Source organism: Lissotriton vulgaris, chromosome 8, assembly GCF_964263255.1.
Source record: "Lissotriton vulgaris chromosome 8, aLisVul1.2, whole genome shotgun sequence".
Lineage (NCBI taxonomy): Eukaryota > Metazoa > Chordata > Amphibia > Caudata > Salamandridae > Lissotriton > Lissotriton vulgaris.
The window spans coordinates 1,252,328,298-1,252,350,638 of NC_141696.1; the positions used below are offsets into that span (position 1 = coordinate 1,252,328,298).

General features: G+C 45.1%; 1 pseudogene; it reads left to right on the forward strand.

Annotated features, from left to right (window-relative positions):
- Window positions 1-6,866: 6,866 nt before the first annotated feature.
- Window positions 6,867-21,291, forward strand: LOC147698561 (uncharacterized; annotated as a pseudogene).
- Window positions 21,292-22,341: the final 1,050 nt, after the last annotated feature.

Consider the following 22,341-nt stretch of genomic DNA (forward strand, 5'->3'; position numbering starts at 1 on the left):
TGAATTTTGTAGAGCGCGCAGCTACCTCCGACGGAGGTGTCCCGGCGCTGAAGACATAGTCTCAGGAGGGTCGAGGAGGAGTGAAGAGGGGTCTTTAGATCTGTGAGAATAACCAGGTCTTTAGTTTTTTTCTGAATAGGGGTTCGGACGTCAGGAATCTTAGTTCAGTGGGTAGCTGATTCCATAGTTTGGAGGTTGCTACTGCCAGAGCCCTTCCCCCTGTACGTGTGAGGCGAAAGCGGGGGCAGATCATGAGGCGAAGATGACTGGATTTCAGGTTTCTTGGTGCTTGTGAAATCCTCATTCTGCGACGTAGGTAGGATGGGCCTCTGTCATTGAGCGCTCTGAAGGCCAGTGTTAAGGCCTTGAATTGGATACGGAGTTTTATTGGGAGCCAGTGAAGTTTGATTAGGTGGGGTGTGATGGAATGGCGGTAGGGGACATTGCAGACTAGCCTGGCCGCAGCATTCTAGACTTTTTGAAGTTGGTTGATGAGGTAAATGGGGGCGCCTACGTATAGGCTGTTGGCATAGTCCAGATGAGCGGTAATGAGGGCATGGACCACCGTTTTGCGGGACTCCAGTGGGAGGTATGGGATGATTTTTTTTTTATCATTCGAAGTTTACCGAAGCAGGCTGAGGTAACTTTATTGATTTGAGTTTTGCAGGAGAGGGAGGTGTTGAATTGAAAGCCAAGGTTGCATGCGGTTTGAACTGGTTCGGGGGGGGGGGGGGGTTGAGTTCAGACGGCCACCAGAGATTGGAGGATATAGGCGATTTTTGATTGAAGAACAGGACCTCGGTTTTGTCTGTATTGAGTTTCAGGTTGTTGGCGGACATCCAGGCTGCGATGTTGAGCATACAGAGGCGGAAGTTGGTAAAAGATTTTTCAGTGTGTTCTTTGAAGGAGAACACCAGTTGGGTGTCGTCAGCGTAGAAGGTTACTTTGACGCCCCAGGATTCAACAACTTTAGCCAGAGGTTTGAGGTATACATTGAAAAGGAGCGGGCTGAGGGCAGAGCCCTGTGGGACGCCCCAGATCAGCTGTTTTTTGGAGGAGAGAAAAGGTCCTAGCATCACTTGCTGTATTCTGTTTGTGAGAAAGGATTTTATCCATGCAAGGGGGGGCTCGCTGATACCAACTTCTTGCAGGCGGGTCAGGAGTTTGTCGTGCGAGATGGTATCGAACGCTGCGGATAGGTCGAGGAGGACCAGCATGGCCTCCTCTACCTTGTCCGTGCATTCGCGGATCGATTCGGATACCTCGAGTAGGTCCGACTCGGTACTGTAGTCTGGTCTAAAGCCTGACTGGGTGTCGTGGAATAAGGAGTTGGATTCCAAGTAGTGGGACAGTTGTTTTTGGACGGCTTTTTCCAGAACTTTTGCGGGCTTGGGTAGAAGTGAAATTGGTCTGTAGTTATTTAGACAGGAAGGGTCGACGCTGGTTTTATTTTTGGAGAGGGATCAGCATGGCGTGTTTCGAGGCCGTGGGAACAACCCCAGTGAGTAGTGAGGAGTTCCAGATGTCTAATAGGGGGTTAATGATGATGGGGGCAATTTCGTTCATGATAAGAGCTGGGGCTGGGTCCAGAGGTGAGCCAGATTTACAATCCAGAAGTAACTTTAGAGCAAGTTCTTTGCTAAGTGGTTGGAATGAGGTAAAAGCATGAGTGCAATTGGGGATTGGGTCTTTGGTGGTATCGGAATCTTTCTGAAGGATTGCTGCCGCTATGTTGGCAATTTTTTCTTCGAAGAAGTTAGATACGTTTTCGCATAGTGTCTGTGACATGGGCACAGGAGTCGAGAGTGTGCTGGGGTGAGTGAATTCTTTCACTATATTGAATAGGGCTTTGGTCGAGTTTTTTGCTTTGGCGATTGTTTCAGAAAAGTAAGTGCTCATGGATTGGCGTTTGAGTTTACGAAACTCTTTAAGGCTTTGTCGATAGAGGGCTTTAGCTCCGGTATCGTAGTTCTGTCTCCATTGTCGTTCTAGCTTTTTGCACATGCTTCTGTGTGCCCGTAGTTTTTCCGTAAACCATGGGGCCGATGGTTGTTTTCTACGGGAGGACAGGCTTTGAAGAGGCGCAACTTTCTCGATGGCAGACGTGAGGTCGCTATTTAGTGTACTCACTGCTTTGTTGAGGTCGTCCGGGAGAGGGATAAGACTGTTGTGGTAGTTTGGTTCTAGGGCAGCAAGTGTAAGTTTGTGCCATTTTCTGCCCTGAGATCTGATGGAGGACTTTTGTTTTGTAGCTAGAGTCAGGGGTAACTCGAAGGGTATAAGAAAATGGTCGGACCATGGTAGGGGTAGGGAAGGGAAGATTTTGAGTTTCTCGCTGTTCGAGAAAATAAGGTCTAGGGTATGGCCTGCTTTATGAGTAGGGCCTTTTACTTTTTGCGTAAGATTGATGTTTTGCATAGATTCGAGGAGTTGGGAGGCGCGGTTACAGCTACTTACATCAACGTGGTGGTTGAAGTCTCCCAGAACCATGAAGTGGGGGTGTTTGAGGGAGAGATCTGCTGTTGCTGCCAATAGCTCTAGGACAGCCGATTGTGAGGTGTTCGGGAGGTTATAGACCAGGATCCCTGAGCAAACGGCTGTGGAGGAGTCAGTGATAGAGAAGTACAGAGCTTCAATGGGGTTAATATTAGAGATTTTTTTTTAGGTGATTTTCAGGTGCTTCTTTAGAATCACCGCGATTCCTCCTCCTGTTTTGGCGCCTTCACGGCTGAGTCCCGTGAAACTGTAGTCAGTGGGTAGAGCTAGGGCGATGTCAGGATTGGAGGAGTCTTTAATCCAAGTCTCTGTTAGGAACAGTGCGTCCCAGGCTAAGGTAGACAGTAAAAGCCAGATGTCATTGGCGTGACTGGGTAGAGAGCGACAATTCACCAAACCCATGGAGTAGGTGTTGGTAGGGGGGGGGGGTTGCTTAGTTGTTGGTGTACTGTTCCTAGTACGAGTAAAGTTGGCACATAGTGAGAAAGAACAATGTGGGCATTTGTGCCGGAAGGGGCAGGGTAGGGGAAAGCTACAGGTGATGGGAGACGGGCAGGATGTCTTACCTAGGTCTAGTAGCTGTGTGCTGGTCCACGTGATTCTTGGGGCTGGTAACTGACTGGCAGCGTGGCTGGCCCTAGGCCCGGAGCTGGCGCGGACAGGCGCAGACGGGCTTGCCTTAGGCGCGGCCTCGGCGCGCAAATGTCGCGCCCGCTGCGCTCGCCCGCTGCGCGTTCTGTACATGCACATATTTTATGGAGGAAGGAGGTCTTGGTTAGAGAGGCGTGGCCTCGTAAAAAGGGGTTGTGTTGTGTTCCCTTTCTTTACAAGTGTATCACTATAACACCTCTATGGGGTTGTTTTTCATTATTTACTGGGTTGTGTACACAGACTGCAACAGCCTTGTTTTAGAACCGACCGTTGTGGACATTGGTTTAACATTTACTCTGCCTCGGTCTTCCCAGTGACTATGGCCGCCATCTTTTAATGGGTATTTGATTGCGTTTAACCGCAATTGTTTCCAGTGCCTCCTTTATGTTGTTTTGTTCATTCTCTACAAGATTTACTTTTATGGTAAAAAACCTCGACAGCCATAACGTTACGTGGGACGAAGGAGCCACTACTGCCCCCAAAGGGTCTTTCATTTGTTCCTAGATGAATTAGAATTATTTTTTAAATGGCATCCTGGCTCTCTAAATAATTAGAGCCACAGCCCTGGGAAATTGCATTACTTGACAATGGACTACCTAACTCTCTCTCTGTCCCAGAACTCCTTCCAGCAAACTTCACAACCTATTGAGCCTCGAGAGCATTCTTAATGGACAGATAATTTTTTCTTTTTGAGCCTGTGGAGAGATCTAAATAATCTACTTACTAATCACATTTCTTCATTATCCCTGGAGAGTAGGAGCTCCAGATATTCTCTTGCAACACTGGAGGGGAGAACCAAGAATCCTAACAGCCCCTCAGCACCATCCTACCCCGGCTGGGACCATCAGCAAACAGTTCACTCTAAAAAAAGATAAGAGCCTCTCTCTACTTGTGTGAGCTACACATGGCCAAATAGACAGAAGTCCACTTTTTCCAACTGAGGGCCTCTTGTGTAGCTCTTTGTAGTCTACTACAAAACTTCCTTTGCAATATAATATTCTGCAAACTTCAAGGCACACTAAATTGGCTGGGGTTAAGAGTGAAGAATACTGATGCTGGAACTACCAGTTCCGGACAGTATCCCCTCACAACCTATGTCTGTGCATTCTGTGTTACAGTCTCTGGAATGGGGATAACTATGCAGACTGGAAATTACTGGATCAAAATCTGTAGGCTTATCCTGATTCCAGGGACTTTAAGGCTCACATTTACCACCTGAGCAGGTGGTAAATGTAAGCGGGTTGTTGTTCTGGGGTTGTGGGGCAGTTGTAGAGGGCAGGCCAGACTCCTGGCCTGCTGGGGAAGTGTAGCATTTTCCATTCTGATGTCAGAGGGGGTAGAATTGGGGGCAGGCTACACCTGAGTCCTCTACCTGCCCTGGTGCTGCAGGGCCCTTGCTGTGTTTATTGCACCTAGTAAGTTTAGGCCTGGGATCTGTAATCCCAGCACTTTCAGGTGCAGGAGTATGTGGCAATTCAAAGTCATCTGACTCAATTTGAGGGTCTTAATCTCCATTTGTCCACTCAACCAGGCACCTTACTACCTGCCAGTCAGCAATCAGTAAAGGGTGCTCCTCAAAATAGTGGTGTTTATTAGGATTCTGATATCCTACACAGATTCCTAGGCCTGTAGGGCTTATCTCTCACTCACAGGTATTCACTATTTAAAAGACTGGCTCTACTGATTCGAACATGAAAGCAGAAGTATTGGACCCACAGTATGCTAGTTGAGAGAAAGTTCACCTCTAGTGCATTAAGCCAAAAGTACAGTGTGGCTTTATTTCTAAAGGGGGACTCCAAGGAATTCTGACAGGACAGCAAGTTCTAACACCATTCTTTGTTCCCACCTTGACTCTTACTCAAAAATCACATGCTCTCCTATTTCACTCTGCATGGAAATATAGGTTTCACCCAGTTTGAACATCTGGCTAAGCCATCAAATTACTCCAGTATTGGAGCTTTGATAGATTATCATGCTTGACCCATTCCCCATCGTCAAGATGGGAGTCCACAGTACTTTAAATAGTAACAGTAATAAAAGTAGATTATCTGAAAGAAACAGGGTAGTATTAGATTCCTTACCTCCGGGAGTCGGCATCACTCCTCAGGCTCGAAGTCGTCAGGTAATCACAAGAAGTCGAAGAGACGTCATCGCTCTTCCGACACCCCCTGACATCAGTGGTTTTCACAAGTTGATGGAAAGAGCCACTAAGAGATTTGCACTCACCATGACTGAGGATAAAGCGGAATGTTTTTTATACAAGTTCAAGGACTCGTATCACAAATCTGTGCGATCCTTGCCTATTGTGAGTCATATTTGGGAGGAAGGATTAAAAGTCATGGAGACGCCAGCTACGGTGACGCCGGTTCTGGCCAGACTAGATAAAAAGTATAAGGCACCTATGGATGCTCCAGCTTGCCTTTTGGGTCATCCCAAACCGGATTCTGTGATTACACAGGCGGCGCAACAGAAATCAAGGAACCCATCTGCTCTGATCACAACACCTCCGGACAGAGAGGGCAGAAGGTTGGATAATGCAGGAAAACGTTTTTCCTTAATGTCGGCTCTGCTAGTGAAAGCAGCTAATGCCCTCGCAATTTTGGGAAGGTACGACAGGCAGATGTGGTGTGACCTGTCTCCATACATTAACCAGGTGCCGGAACCAGCGAAGCAGGAGGCGAAGAAGATTCTCCTGGAAGGGGAGAGGACTTCGGCTGAAGTCATAGACTGCGCTATGGATATAGCGACCACAGCTTTCAGATCCTTGGGAGGAGCAGCGGTCCTCCGCAGGCAAGGATGCCTGCGAGCAACGGCGTTTAGGCCGAAGGTGCAAAACAAGATTTTGGACCTCCCTTTCAATGGAGAAGACCTGTTTGGGAAGCATATTGATGATACTCTGCAGAGTATCAAGAAGGATACTGATACGGCAAAGGCTCTGGGGACACTGCAATAGAGAAAAAACCCCTTTTCGTGGCTCCAGGGGCAGAGGGCAGTCCTCGTACACAGGAGGATACCAACAGGGGAGATATTCTTTTTATTCGGCCTCATCGCAGCCTTACCATCAACAGTACAGTCAGCGTCAATCAGGAGGATATACAAAATCAACTCCAAGAAGAAGGGGTGGCCGGGGAAAGGACAACACCCGTCGGCAATGACAACCTCCATCTTCCGGCTATGTCAGATGCTCCCATGGGTAGAAAGATTGCTCACTATCTTCACAATTGGCGGAAAATAACAACGGACCAATGGGTCCTCAAAATAGTTCAATTCGGTCATACCCTATAATTTCTTCAAACGCCTCCTTGTACGCCACCGATGCACCAGAGAGCCATCCATCTGCATCAACTCCGGCAGGAGATTCGTACAATGCTCCGAAAGGGAGCAACAGAACCGGTACCGAAAGCCCAGGAAAACAAGGGGTTTTACTCCCGTTTTTTTCTTGTCAGGAAAAACAAGCTCCAATGGTGCCCCATTCTGGATCGCAGATCCTTAAACACCTATCTCAAAAAGCAATCTTTCCGGATGGTGTCTCTGCAGGACATCCTTCCGTTATTGAACCCAGGAGATCATATGACTACATTTGACCTACAAGACGCGTATTTCCACGTGCCGATACATTCTGCACACAGAAAGTACATTCGGTTCTTAGTAGCCGGAAGACATTATCAATTCAGGGTACTGACATTCGGCTTGAAGTCAGCGCCGTGAGTATTCACGAAATGCCTGGCTCCAGTAGCGGCGATGTTGAGGAAGCAAAGACATCAAATATTTCCTTACCTCGACGACTGGTTAGTCAAAGCACCATCAAAGGTACAGGCCAGAGCGTCAACACAGGCCTGCATAGACTTGTTCGCCAAACTAGGATTGACCCTCCACAAGGTCACACCTCCACCCAGCAAAAGTGATCACATTTCGGGGAGCAATATTGGACACAGAATGCAACAAGGCGTTCCCCTCCGAAGAAAGGCAACTGAGGATTGTGTCCCTCTTTCAAGACTTTGAAAAAAGAAAGCCTCTTTCAGTCCGCAGGTACAAATCCTTGCTGGGCATGATGTCATCTTGTATTCCCTTGGTGCCTTGCTGCAGGTTAAGGATGTGCCCATGGCAGGAGCAGATCGATCTCCAATGGTGTCAAGCGGAGGGATCCTTCGACGATACAATATGACTGACACCAGTGATGGTACAGGCAGCAGAGTGGTGGACACAAAAAGTAAATGTGTCTCAAGGTCTAACGTTTCTGGCAAGAGCGGCTCCTCTAGTGGTGACGACGGATGCGTCTTTAGAAAGATGGGGAGCTTTCCTTCAGGACCTTCAAGTCAGCGGTCGTTGGAAGGTGCACGAGCAGCAATTGCACATAAATCTGATGGAGCTCAGAGCAATCCGCTTGGCATTCCTAGCTTTTCTACCAAGGATAAGAGGTTCGCCAGTGTTGGTAAGAACAGACAACACTACGGCGATGCATTATGTGAACAAGCAAGGGGGAACAAGATCTCTCTCCCTGTCTCAGAAAGCCCAGGAGATATGGGAATGGGCTCTTCAGCAAGGAATATCATTGGCAGGAGAACACCTCCCGGGGGATCAAAACATCAAGGCGGATACTCTCAGCAGACTCAAATCGTCCTACCATGAATGGGAGCTGGATCAGGGATCCTGGACAGCGTTTTTCGAAGATGGGGAACACCGATAGTGGACCTCTTCGCTACGAAGGAAAACAGGAAATGCCAGTACTTCGCAAGCTGGCTTCCCCAGAAGGTATCTTGGGGGAATGCGTTTTCCATGGCATGGTCCAGCGTCTTTGCCTACGTTTTTCCTCCAATTCCTCTTCTTCCCCACGTACTGGTGAAGATCAAGAAAGAACCGTGCAGGCTGATCCTGATAGCCCCGTGGTGGCCCAGACAACACTGGTTCACGTAACTGCTGCTGCTGTCGGAGGACCGTCCAATTCGGTTGCATCCAATTCCATCGCTTCTGACAATGTCCAAGGGTCAAGTGCTCCATCCGGACCCGGATCCTTGCGATTAGCAGCCTTGCTCCTGAACACTGTGAGTTTAGTCATCTGAACATCTCACATGAATGTAGGGAGATCCTGTCCAAAGCCAGAGCGGAGAGTACTAACAAAACCTACAGGATGAAATGGAAGAGGTTTTGTCTGTGGTGTAAGAGGCATAACATTCACCCTCTTACTGCTGCACCTCATCAAATTATACCTTACATTCTGCTATTAGCAAAGTCAGGATTAGCGCATGCTTCCATCAAGATGCATTTGGCTGCGTTATCTCGCTACAGGAGGTCATCGTCAGGCCGGTCCTTATGGTCATCAAGGATCATCAAGCAATTTATGAAGGGGATATTCAGGGTCTTTCCTCCAGTAAAGCCTCCACCACCACTATGGAATCTGAATATAGTACTTTCTCAATTGATGAAACCACCGTTTGAACCGATACACAGGGCGGACCTTAAGTTCTTGTCCTGGAAAGTGGCTCTTCTCATTGAATTGACTTCAGCGAGAACAGTAGGTGAACTACAAGCGCTCACAATTCAGGAACCCTTCCTACAGTTTCAAGAGGATAAGATGATTCTCAGAGCGAACCCGAAGTTCATTCCGAAGGTGCCAACTGACTTTCATCTGAATGAACCATTGGTGTTGAAACGTTTCTTTCATCATCCGTCAACAGTAGCGAGTATTGCATTCACTGGACGTTCAAAGATGTATGAAGTTTTACTTGAAAGAAACCAAGGCTTTTCGCAAGTCTTCTCAGTTATTCGTTGCTTTCAGTGCACCCAGGAAAGGTTTCCCGCTGTCAAAGAGGGGAATTGCCAGATGGATTTCCAGTGCGATTATCTACTGTCATCAAGCTGCTGGAAAGCCTCTGAATGCACGAGTTTGTGCCCATTCCACGAGGGCGGTGACCACATCCACTGCACTGTTCGGAGGAGTGCCAATCCAGGATATCGGCAGAGCAGCGACCTGGGCATCTACGCACACCTTCACCAGGCACTACTGCTTGGAGGCAGCCGCAGAATCGGATGCGGCGGTACTGCGGAATATCATAACGGTGAGCCTTTTTTACATCCCTCCATCTGTAATTTCTCTTGTTTACAAAGTCACATTTTATATATGCGTGTGTATATATATATATATATATATATATATATATATATATATATATATATATATATATATATATATATATATATATTACCTACTGGCGGTCGCCAGTAGGTAGTTATAGTTAGGATTTTTTTCAATGTTAAATCTCAAAATTCTATTTGGAATAACTTTGGCGCCGGTTGACGAATCTGCCTCAAAATTTCCTCAAAATGGCCTCGCGGCGTTCCGGTCCTTCCCTGAAAGTTTGAGGGGGATTCGTCAAGCGGGGGCCGAGATAAAAGGGGGGTCCCAAAACGCGTTTTCCCCATGTTAATTTCCATAGGGCGGTCGATTTAACTTTTAGCCCGAACGGCTGAATGGATTTCCACCAAACTTGGCAAAATTGTAGGGACTGGTAGCCCGATGTGCCTTTGCTATGTCTCAAGATATGTGCTCCAGTGGATTTTGAGTAATTAAGGTTCAAAAAAATATATATATCTATAGCCGCGCTCCGGTACGCGCACCGGTACGCGCACCGGGCCCTTACCGCGACTTGCGCGCAGAAAGCTGATTGGCTCTGGGGTGTCTGTAAACATTCTAAACAGTCCGGAGCGGCCGCCATCTTGTGTCTCGGTAGGATCGAGACACGAGAGGTGGCCAAAACAAAGAGGGAAATGACCATAAGGGGGCAGAGTAGACCCCCCTTGACCCCCTAGGTTTGATGTGGGGGCCATAAAAGGGCCCCGCGGAGCAAAAAAAAAAAAAAATTTTTTTTGATTTTCACGGGGTGAGCGCCCGGTACGCGCACCGGTAAGCGTACCGGGGAGCTTACCATGGGGAAAAAGAATGACAGTTTTAAAAGTAGCTGTTTAAAAAAAATGTTTTGTTGTTTTTTTTATACATACACATACATATATATAAATGCATATGCATATATATATATATGCATATATGTGTATATGTGTGCGTGTAGAGAGAGGTAGAGAGGTAGAGGTGTAGAGGTAGAGAGGTAGAGAGGTAGCGGTAGAGAGGTAGAGATTAGTAGAGAGAGAAGAAGAGAGAGGTAGAGAGGTAGAGAGTAGTGAGTGAGTAATAGAGAGTAGAGAGTGAGTAGTAGAGAGTAGTAGAGAGCAGTAGAGAGAGTAGCAGAGAGTGAGTAGTAGAGAGTAGTAGAGTGAGTAGTAGAGAGTAGTAAAAGTAATTTACAATCGTTCGGAATATCGGTGTTTGGGCAGATATGATCCAGGGACCCCCAGTATGCAAGGGGAATTAGTCCCCCCTCTACAAACGCGCCAGTGGCCTGCATTGCAGAGAGGTGTAACAAGGGTGTGGCCTCATTACACTTCTCTGCAATGCAGCTCCCTCGCGCATACTGGAGGCTCCTGGTGGACCAGTTGACCCCAGGGACCCCCAGTATGCAAGGGGAATTAGTTCCCCCTCTGCAAACGCGGCAGTGGGCTGCGTTGCAGAGAGGTGTACAAGGGGCATAGTCTCATTACACCTCTGCAATGCAGCCCCTGGCGCATACTGGAGGTTCCAGGTGGGCTAATTGGCCCCCAGGGGCCCCCAGTATGCAAGGGGAATTAGTTCCCCCTCTTCAAACATGCACGGGGGCTGCGTTGCAGAGAGGTGTAAAAAGGGTTGTGGCTTCATTACACCTCTCTGCAATGCAGTCCCCTGGCGCATACTGGAGATTCCTGGCGGGCTTTCAGGTCTTATATAGTTAGGAATTAGCATTAAAAAAACCTTTGAAATTCACTGAAAAAACCATAGGTTTCACACCAGTTATAGTTAGGAATTAGCATTTAAAAAACCTTTGAAATTCACTGAAAAAACCATAGGTTTCACACCAGTTATAGTTAGGAATTAGCATTTAAAAAACCTATTAAATTCACTGACAAAACCATAGATTTCACACCATTTATAGTTAGCTGGAAATTTTACTGACATAAAACCATTGAAATTCCCACGTTATAGTTAGTTGGACTCACTATAACTTGCGCGCCTGTAATGCACTGCTGATGACGTCACATATTACATCACTCATGACATGGTCAGTGACATCACTCATGACATCACTGATGACACCATCCTTGTGACAGAGTGACAGACCTAATTTCAGTGTAATGTAACGCTTGAAACACATATTCAAAAATAGAAACAAACATTTTCAAAAAAATGGAGATACCCAAACCAGTAACAACAACCAATTCAGTAATTCCACCATCTATATACACATCCACTCATTCACCAACAGTTCTATATAGTCACTCATATATATACTCACTCATCATATGTAGTGATACACCTATACATCCTGTTACACATCAGCAGTCATCCAAAAGTTACTCACACACATACTCACACATGCAAATAAACTATTGAACATCCATTTATTTGCATATACATTTATACACACACTACCACCTTACTTCTAAGGAAACTTACCCATACTTACTCTCCTAAACAATCACTTATAGAAACACATACTTATTTAAACAGGAACTTCTACAATCTCTCACTATATATACTATACTCACTTATATACATCAATACTCACATATACTAGATTAAAACATATGTCGTTACTAATGAAGACACTAGTGAGACAGTCATTCACTCACTAACACACACATATACACACTCATCCACCCATACAGTCCTGCACATATGCTGTCTTCAAAACACATACAAACAGTGAGTCAGTCACCAACCCCTGCAGCCACTTATACACAAAGAGAAACACTGATACAAACATTTAAATATTTAAACAATACTCGCTAATATATGTATTCACTAAGATACACGTAATAAGCCAGTTACCCAACCAATTTTTTTTTTAAAAAAACATCCATTTACACACGTATTTAAACATTTATTCTTCCATCGACCTTTACAAATACATATATAAAACAAATTTATTTTTCAGAAAGACACACATTCACTGGATGGTGTCATCAGTGATGTCATGAGTGATGTCACTGACCATGTCATGAGTGATGTAATATGTGACGTCATCAGCAGTGCATTACAGGCGCGCAAGTTATAGTGAGTCCAACTAACTATAACGTGGGAATTTCAATGGTTTTATGTCAGTAAAATTTCCAGCTAACTATAAATGGTGTGAAATCTATGGTTTTGTCAGTGAATTTAATAGGTTTTTTAAATGCTAATTCCTAACTATAACTGGTGTGAAACCTATGGTTTTTTCAGTGAATATATATATATATATGAGATTATGCTTTATTTTCAAATCGTATGGCATGATTATGAAATGGATCAGAGAAATGTGCTTTGTTTTTTCACTGCTAGCTATTTTGATTCAGGCATGTGAATCTATGAAAGTTCCAATACTGGAGTAAGAAAACAAGTTACTTACCTGTAACTTTAGTTCTCCAGTATTGGAATCTTTCATAGATTCACATGCACCCACCCTCCTCCCCTGAGAGGCTCACCTCGGATTTAGCACAAGAAGTGTGTTATATACACAAGTGCACGAAAAATCTGAGGGGCAGAAGGTTCTCTCAGGAGTGTTCTAGAGGGTGAGGAGCTCTGATTGGTTCAGGGAAAAGTTTGGGCCTTTTTTACATAACAAAGGCTATGGGTTGCGAAAGGGAAATGGGCCTAGGCCTCTTTTCAGTTTGCTATACTACTAAGCACTGCTTTTTTATATACCGGAGACTCCCGTCTCGATGACGGGGAATGATTCAGGCATGTGAATCTATGAAAGATTCCAATACTGGAGAACTAAAGTTGCAGGTAAGTAACTTGTTTTCTTATTTGAGCAATGAGAAACTCTAAGAAGATCTTAAAACTGCTCTAAAGTACCATAAATAGAAGGGCACTAACCGTAGACAGACTGCGTAATTGCAGTTCTCAGTAACAGAAGGCAGGAACTGCAGATGCTCATAAGATTATCTCATTGATAATCTTATTGATTAAGGGGGACGGTGGCAGCTTCTCCTCACCCCGCTTGGCGCCATTCTCAGAGCATTCTCACCCCGCTTGGCGCCATTCTCAGAGCATTCTGCTCTCAATTGTTTTATTTTTGTTGAACTTGCTAAAAAGCTCATTTTAAATACTACTTGCTATTCAGGAATAGCGTTTTAAAAGGGGTCAGAATTGTTGCTGTGTTGTGACTGATTTTGCTAGTTGCACTCTGTAAAAAATAATCCGCATACCCACACGCACTGAGGGACCAGCTCCTGTGTTGTTCGACCTGTGCCTGCACGCCCAGTCCGACCCTCCAGCCAATCACGGGTGCGGAAGGCGGGGCAGAGCCAGGAACATCCGGGGAGGCGAGCGCTTAGCGCTCTAGCTCTCCCAGACTCGAGGGCTATAAAGATAGCGAGGAGGTAACCGTTTGTGCGGTAAGGGGGACGGTGGCAGCTTCTCCTCACCCCGCTTGGCGCCATTCTCAGAACATTCTGCTCTCAATTGTTTTATTTTTGTTGAACTTGCTAAAAAGCTCATTTTAAATACTACTTGCTATTCAGGAATAGCGTTTTAAAAGGGGTCAGAATTGTTGCTGTGTTGTGACTGATTTTGCTAGTTGCACTCTGTAAAAAACAATCCGCATACCCACACGCACTGAGGGACCAGCTCCTGTGTTGTTCGACCTGTGCCTGCACGCCCAGTCCGACCCTCCAGCCAATGACGGGTGCGGAAGGCGGGGCAGAGCCAGGAACATCCGGGGAGGCGAGCGCTTAGCGCTCTAGCTCTCCCAGACTCGAGGGCTATAAAGATAGCGAGGAGGCAACCGTTTGTGCGGTAAGGGGGACGGTGGCAGCTTCTCCTCACCCCGCTTGGTGCCATTCTCAGAGCATTCTGCTCTCAATTGTTTTATTTTTGTTGAACTTGCTAAAAAGCTCATTTTAAATACTACTTGCTATTCAGGAATAGCGTTTTAAAAGGGGTCAGAATTGTTGCTGTGTTGTGACTGATTTTGCTAGTTGCACTCTGTAAAAAACCATCCGCATACCCACACGCACTGAGGGACCAGCTCCTGTGTTGTTCGACCTGTGCCTGCACGCCCAGTCCGACCCTCCAGCCAATCATGGGTGCGGAAGGCGGGGCAGAGCCAGGAACGTCTGGGGAGGCGAGCGCTTAGCGCTCTAGCTCTCCCAGACTCGAGGGCTATAAAGCAACTCGTCGGCTCAACGCGCAGTGTTGACGCGCAGTGTGGCGCCTACTCCTGCGCCTAAGACGAGCCAAAGACCAGCCCGTCTGCGCCCGTCCGCGACTGGACGGGGCCAGGGGCAGGGGGTTATGGCGGATTCTATACACGCCCTCGAGCCGCTTCATCATCATGGTCTCACGTACACCAGTCAATCCCTACTCGCCTTAAACAGGTATGCCACCACACTGTGTTCACATAAGGTACTGGGGAATCTGGAGGGACCGTTTTCCTGCAGGATTTGTTGTACTCAATTTACTAGTAGTGCTGTAATCACTCCTTGCCAGCTAAAGTCTACTAACTATCAACCAAATCCATTTGACAGTCCTCCTAATGACTCAACTCTTTCTTGCAAAAACCTACTGTGTAATGTTCGCTCCTTAGTTACCCATTCCACCCAGGTCTGGGATCTGATAACATCAGAAAAGCCACATCTATGCTTTTTAACAGAGACGTGGTTGAAGCCCCACTCTGTTCCGGCCATTACTATGGGGGTACCACAAGGATACAAATTAGTAAGAATGGACAGGCCAATTAAAATTGGAGGGGGATTAGCCATTGTTTTCAAACAAGAAATCGAGGTAGTGGTCACTGAGACCGTATGTAATTCGCAAATGGAGCTCCTCATTTTCACTATCAACCCTAATTCTAGAGAAACAAGGAAGGGAGCATTAGTCTATCGACCCCCAGGTCCGCCCGGGAATTTCTCTCTTCAACTTGTTGAAATACTGGCCCCACATATACAGCTGGACTCTGATTTCATCTTGGTAGGGGATTTCAATGTTCATAGTGAACTTTCCTCCTGTGTGGAGGCACAGACACTCTTGGCAGATCTAACCACCTTAGGTCTGCACCAAGTTAATCAGGGACCCACGCATTTAGCCGGTCACACTTTGGACCTTGTGCTATATAATTCCACCTCTATAAAGTGTCTACCTCCCTGCCAAGTGGATTGGACTGACTACTCTATCATTGAGTTCTATACTCGGCCCAATCATGTGCCCAAGGGAGTACAGAAGACCTTGGCCGATGTCAGAAGACCCTGGAATAAATTAACGCCTGAGAGCTTTAGGGAGAACTTTATCAAACCTAATTGGGCTGAATGTGGCGACAACGTCACTGCGGCACTAGCCGCTCTCAATGAAGCGGTAACTATCTCCATTAATCATGTTGTTCCTTTTAGAACATACAAACCCCGACCTGCCCCAAAACAAGAAGTCTGGTACACAGATGATCTCAGGCAACTAAAAATCACGGCACGGAAATCGGAAAAACGATGGAGAGTCACACATAAGGATGAGGATAAAGACATTTATAGGACTTCCCAGAAAAATTATCATAAAGCCATTCGATCTGCCCGGAAACATCACATAGCAGCCCAAATATCAGCTGCGGGTAAAAATGCGAAAGTCCTTTATCAGATCTTACAGACCTTTGTCAAGCCTGCAGCTTGTGAAACAGAGGGGATTGAGTCCCAAGAACTCTGTAATAACATCTCGCAGTTCTTTGTAAGGAAAATAGAAGGCATTTATGCTAAGATCTTAGCCTCGAAATCCACCTCTAACACCTTGAGAACTGTTGATAGTATGGCTCCCCCACACTTCAGCACAACAGAAGACAATGCTAGCAAGCTTGTTGAATTCCCCCCTATATCAATAGAGGACATTGGCACTCTAATTAATCAAACCAAGAGTGGATGCCCGTCGGATATTGTTCCAGCTCGGATCATGTCTCTCTTAAGGGATGATCTAGGAGCGGGGATTCAGCGGGTGCTTAATCTATCCTTAGGATCAGGAGAAGTTCCTCCTGATTGGAAGCGTGCTTTGGTGAGGCCTCTACAGAAGAACAACTCCATTCCATGGACTGACCTCACTAACCTGAGACCCATCTCTCTTCTCCCTTTCTTAGGGAACCTTGCCGAGAAGTTTGTTAACCGGCACTTATCTAATTACATCGAGAGTGCAGGGGGACTAGACCCCTCCCAATCGGGTTTCAGACCTAGGCATAGCACCGAGACCGCCTTGCTGTCCGTCGCTGACAATCTTCATATGCTTCAGGATAGGGGGTACTCCGTTATCCTGGTGTTATTAGATTTGTCAGCGGCGTTTGACACTGTGTCACATGAGATCATGACCTCCAGACTAGTTGACATCGGTCTGGGAGGCAAGGCGCTGGCATGGTTAAGGAGCTTTTTCAGCAAACGCACTCAGAGAGTAATACTGGGCCCCTACCAGTCAGAGGAGGTGGAGATCTCAAAGGGGGTGCCACAGGGCTCCTGCTTGAGCCCAACGTTATTTAACATCTATGTGGCACCCCTAGCTAACATCATGAGATCCCACGGGTTTATCCCTGTATCGTATGCAGACGATACACAACTCCTCTTTCCGTTTAAAATCATGACTCCTGAAGTGCGTCACTCCTTTGCCCAAGGGATGAAAGAAGTAGCACATTGGATGGCAGCAAACCTCCTTCAGTGTAACGTCTCCAAGACGGAGGTGATGCTCTTTGGGGAAGCCAAACGACTGTGGACTCCGGACTGGTGGCCTTGTGATCTTGGCCCAGTCCCTGACCCAAAATTGGTAGTGAAAGACCTGGGAGTCAAACTGGATCAGGAGCTCACCCTAAAACATCACGCTACTCATGTAGTAAGCTCCTGTTTCCATGTTATTGGACTTCTCCGAAGGGTGTTCCCCTTGCTACCTGATACCACCAGGAAAACTTTAGTTCAGTCGCTCGTGCTGAGTAGACTGGACCATTGTAATGGTTTGCTGCAAGCCGCCAATAAAGGGGTCATCGCTAGACTTCAAGTCGTGCAGAACACGGCAGCCCGCCTTGTTCTTAATGCCCCGGCCAGGACTCCTTTAAAGCCACTTCTCAAAAAACTTCACTGGCTTACCATAAAACAAAGAGTGATGTTTAAAACTTGTTGCATCATCCACAAGTGCCTTTCTGGTAGAGGCCCGGATGATTTAACTAAGAAATTCATCCCATATATTCCAGCAATACCCCTGAGATCCGGAGACCATGAATTATTATGTGTCCCCAGATTCTGGAAGACACGACAAGGTGGAAGAGCTCTGTCAGTGGCAGGCCCGAAACTTTGGAATGAACTTCCATTGGAAATCAGAGCATGCAGGGAACATCTTCCCTTCAGGAAAAAGTTAAAAACTTTCTTGTTTAATTATTGACACTGTTGAACATTAATAACACATGACAGGGCTATTTGCTTTCTGATGTCGCCAAAGGCGCGGAGATACTCCCCAGGGAGTCGATTCCTAGCGCGGTACAAGTTTGCAAATAAATAAATAAATAAATAAATTGTTCTGATCATTCATGGCTGTGCTACCCTAAAAAGCAAGTTTTATAGCATAACGGAATAAGTGCAACTAGGAGGTTATACCGTCACTCAGCAGGCTGGGTCACGTCAATGTCCTTCAAAGGCTGCTCCACCCACCTGGGATGGACACAAGGCACTGCAGCTCAGCACCTTCTCTTGCATCACACATGGATGGCAAGAGAAGGGTTCAGTGCTTGCAGCCCCCATTCTGGGTCGTGGTGAAATGCTCTGGGAGGGGAGACTGCTGAGGCTAGGTTTGCCACCTGGCTAGTCTTCTACCAGCACCAACAGTATTTTTATGTTTAGGAAATGTAACATGTTCCCACTTGTTTTCTGGGAGTGCAGAACAATGAGAAGAGGCAAGGGTACAGATCAAATCTTTTCAATTCATATCTTACCTAAGGGCACTATATATTCAATGTTGCAACATTTTGCTTAAGGTAGAGGAAGCGCTGTGAGCAGGACATAGACATTTTGATAGAGACGTTGTATCAAGTCAGTGGGAGTTTCAAAGCATCTAAATTAACTTAATGCCTACTTACTTGCTTATATTATGGTAAAATAATGAAAATAGTTTGAAAAACATTTATGTGTGATGGTCATTGTTGCATAATTATTTGATTCTCATGCTTTAAATCCATTCCTGATGGAAAACTAATTGCATATGGTTACAGAAAGTAATGGTATGAAATGTTTGAGTAGAACATTGTCGGTAAGTGTAACTTTCCCATATCAGAGAGCAGCAGTGGATGAGCAAAAACGCTATTTTTTGTATGTTGACTACTAAATCTAAATACATGATAAAGCAGTGTTTGTTCATTTTCAATCTCTAATCAGACCTTCCGATATTCCCTCCGGAAACAGGATGCTGATTGTGAAAGAGGAGCTAAGGTAAGACTTTCCACAAAAATTGCATTGATCTTTCTGAAGATAAAATTACTCTCCGTAATCAACAATGGAAGTCCAGATTGTGAGTGTGGGATTAAGACACACATGTCCACGCCTGGTTAATTATTTGGTTTCAGGCAAGGGCCAATATTTTTCCAATCATTTCATGATTGTTTATTAAACTCAGATTTCAATGTGATCTTATCTTCCTGTATTAAATGAATTGTGGGATTAATAAAGCGCGCCGCTACTATGAGAGAGCGCTAGGATATCTGCCCTGTAGGGAATGTGAAATCTAATCCTGGAATAGGTACATTTTTATTTGTTTACAGAATAGTTTTTGTCTGCAATACACTTGATGGGGAGTGGTAACTTGTTTTAGTGTCTTGCTCCCAATACTGAGTAGGTAGAGCCACCCCATTTTTCTTCTTTGATAACCAGCAGATGTGCTGATTGTGTGTGAAGGGATCTTTGAGGGCAATAGTTGACAAGTCTCCTTTTGAGACAGAGGTGGGCCTGTTTTGAAGAATACTTTGAGGTGGTGACTCACACACCTATTTAAACACGTTCATCTTAGTTATTTCACTTATGGAGCTATCCTGGTGAGCGCTTCATCCATAAAGCGCCAAGCATATAAATCAAAACGGAATACTGATAAGTAAAGTACTATCAGTACCAGGATGCATCACGTTGTACAGGTTGGTAACCTTGCTCATAAACCAATTGATCCACAGTCCACTTTTTGTTCCATATTTAAAACAGTTTATTGTTCGTTTGTTGGTATATTCAAACCAAGGTGATTTCAATTTTCAAATGCATGTATAATGCCCAATCGCCTTTGAATACAGCATGTAAAATCCCTTGCTCCATGAAATATGATAGTATTTAACCCAATGCATTTCAAGCCGTTCTGGCCCTTCGTCAGGGGTTCAAATCTGTAAAGTTGAAATCAAATATATTACCATTTACGTTATGAACTTATGTTCACATGTCAATGTAAATTGTCAAGCGGTTTTCAATCGCCCATTGCATACCCTGTTATACCTCACTATAACCAGCGTTTTCCCTCTATGTGCAAAAAATGCTGTCTACATAACTTACTGGAGTGGTTTCATAAATTATGCCCTCTATACTTCTAGCTTTTCGATAACAGTCTATACTGCCGACATACGACCGATGGACAAGCGGTATATTGACGTACCTTTCTTCACTCATCAACTACGAACGTAACGCTCTGAATCCTCTCTCCCAATTCCAGTTCTAGTCCTTCTCTAGTTTCGTCTCTTGTTTTTAACACCTTAATCCCGCCCACATTCTTCACCTGGTTGTTAACTGCGTCTTTTTCTCACCGGGTTGAAACCTGCCAATCTACCTAATGTTCCTGGCCCCATTGTATCCCTTCTGAACTCACGTCATATCGTAGTCCACCACCTTCGGTCACAATTCTTTGCCCCGCCCTACCCTCGGATGTTTAATCGCTACGCTGGTAATACAAATGGCTGTTATTCGGCACAAACTAATAAATATGCAAAACATTTAAACTGGATCAAACAAGTGAAACATTCCATGGTGTCATAATGTCCAATGATACAATATATCAATTTCAAGTTGGTATGTAGTTAATGCGTTCTCATCGTTTTGAAGAAAGCAGCATGTTCTACTGGTAATGCTTAAAAAACACTTCTTTTTTCTAATTGGTAACCAGTTTGCGATACTGAGTCTAGGTGGTATGCTTTGGAAGGTTGAATAACAGTCATATTGCCATATTTTGTATTCTTAACAATCTCTGTGACAAACAACTTGGAATGCCTATGTACAGGACGTCTGAATAGTCCAATCTGGAAAGGATCAGTGGCTGTGCCACCGTCTTCCAAAAGTTTGAGAAATATTCTTAGCATTCTCAGGATCCAGCATTGTTTTTTTATTACTGCTGCGATCTGTTGTTTAAAATAAATTTGTCTATCTATCAGTACCCCAAGGTTTTGGCTGTTTCTGTGAGTTTTTGTTTTTGTTGAGATTGCATTGCAGCAAGTTGGCATTGTGCCAGACCATAACTGTTGTGAAGCATCCAGAAAATGTAGTTTTGGCCTTCTCGTAAGTCTTGTTATATGTCAAGGGCAGTTGGGAATCATCTGCATAGAAGACAGTTTGAACATCAAAGGATTCAATCAGATATGCCAAAGGGGTCATATAGCCATTAAATAGAGTGGGGCTAAGGGCAGACCCCTTGGAAACTCCTACATTGTTGATTTTGGCTTCTGATAGGAATGGTGTGCCCCACACCGTTTGTTCCCTATTTTCGAGGATGGATGGATTTTAGCCAGGTTGCGCTTGTCCTTCAATACCATTGTGGGAGAGCCTCTGGATTTCATGTGAGATCTATCGAACACGGCTGGCAGGTCCAAAAGGAATAGGGAGGCTTTGTGGCCTTTGTCTGAAGCAAATTATATAATGTTTGTAATTTCCATCACGGCATACTCTGTACCATGAAGGGCTCTGAACCCCGACTGAGAGGGGTGCAAAAGGTTGGAAGATTCTAGAAAGGGCATCAGTTGTGTGTTGACTGCTTTTTTGATTATTTTTCAGGTACCTGGTAATTGTGATAGCGGTCCAAATTTGAGAGCGTTTCTGGATCGGCATGTGGATTCTTAAGCAGTGGCAGGATACTCGGCTTTTTCCATTCAGCCCGCACAATACCGGAGTACAGGGAGGAAGTGAAGAGCTTTTGATAGATGGGCGCAATAGCAGCTCCTATTGATCTCAAGATTTGAGGTGGCAAGGGATCTTGTGGAGATCCCGATCTAATCTTAGATAAAGCCTTCTCTAGTTCTGGGATGCAAAGAGCTTTAAATAGTCTTAGTTTGGTATGCGCCCTGAGTTTGGGAGGGGTAATAGTCTGAGTCAGAGTTGTGTATTTAGATATTAGAGTGTCCTAAATCTTCTGCATTTTGTTTTCAAAGAAATTACTCAACTGCTTGCATAGAGTTGCGCTAGTCACCAGAGGGGTAGCAGAGTGTTTATGGTCTGTAAAATACGAAACAATACTAAATATCTCCTTTGTGTTATTGTTAGCTTTTTTAATAGAGTTGGTGTAGAAAGTGCGTCTTGCGGCTTTGCGATATTAATATTTTCCTTATACTGATGCATTTATGGCTATCCTTAAAAACTGTAATGGAGTGTAAGTGCACACTGCCCAGCAAGCGGTCAGTACCAGTAGACTTAACTTCAGCCTCACTCATGTTTACTCCTTTTGAAAATCAGTGAGTTAGTCCTGGTTTCTTGTATTCTAATTTCTCTTTACAATGGCATTTCTTCTTCAGTCCCCTGTTTTATTGTACTGTGATCCAGTGGATATTTTGATAGACACTGCCTTTTGAAAAAGTGTCGCTATGACCTGACTTGCAAGTGTAATCTCTTGCTTCTCATTGAGGTAATGTGCTCAGATTTGGTCAGCACAGTAACGTCCAGAAGGAAATATTTGGATCTAAAGTGGCTGTAAAGGCCCAGAACATTGTTTTTAGGTCCTTAGAACAGGTGAACATTTTGTCTGTGGTTGTGGGAGGGCTCTTCAAGGACCATATTACACTAGTTTGGATGACTCACATATTCTGACCCTGACCTTTGAGAAGATCCTGCAGGTTTCACACAATACTATGTAGTGTTCAGCATCAAACTAAAAAGCTTACAGAAATGTTTATGTTG